A 626-nucleotide genomic window follows, 5' to 3' on the forward strand; every position below is an offset into this window, starting at 1 on the left:
AATTGTCTATATTAATAGCTACACGTATCGAGGGGTAAGAGCGCGATATATATGAGGTAGAGTTTTGTTCTGCGCAGTACGCCAATGTATAATGAATAATCGAGCTATATTCAGAGAGGTTAAATATCGCGGCAGTGCGCCATCTGACGCGACTAAGGCGAGGATCGCGAAGCAAAAACAGCATTTCTAGCGTGTACCTGTACACGTATTTCTGAATTTTGAATCGTATACTGTTTGTTGCGCGGCAGCAAACAGCTGTAACCGAGCGCGTGGTGATTAGCAAAAAGTTGTGATGGAATTTCGGCTTATAAAAACAACGAGACCAGCAAGCGAGCTGAGCGGATATTCGAGGTCGTCGCGAGGTCGCGTACCATTAAGGTACCATACGACGGGTGGAACGCAATAAGTATTATAAAAGTATATAATGATGTGTATTGTAAGCCGATATAGCAAGCTAGATGTGTATTGTATAACGATGTGTATGCTAGACGATTGTATTCTAGATGTGTATTGTATAACGATGTGTATGCTAGACGATTGTATTCTAGATGTGTATTGTATAACGATGTGTATGCTAGACGATTGTATTCTAGATGTGTATTGTGTAGTTTAGCAGTAAAATGATA

The sequence above is a fragment of the Priapulus caudatus genome, unplaced genomic scaffold (genome assembly GCF_000485595.1).
Source record: "Priapulus caudatus unplaced genomic scaffold, Priapulus_caudatus-5.0.1 Scaffold896, whole genome shotgun sequence".
NCBI lineage: Eukaryota > Metazoa > Priapulida > Priapulimorpha > Priapulimorphida > Priapulidae > Priapulus > Priapulus caudatus.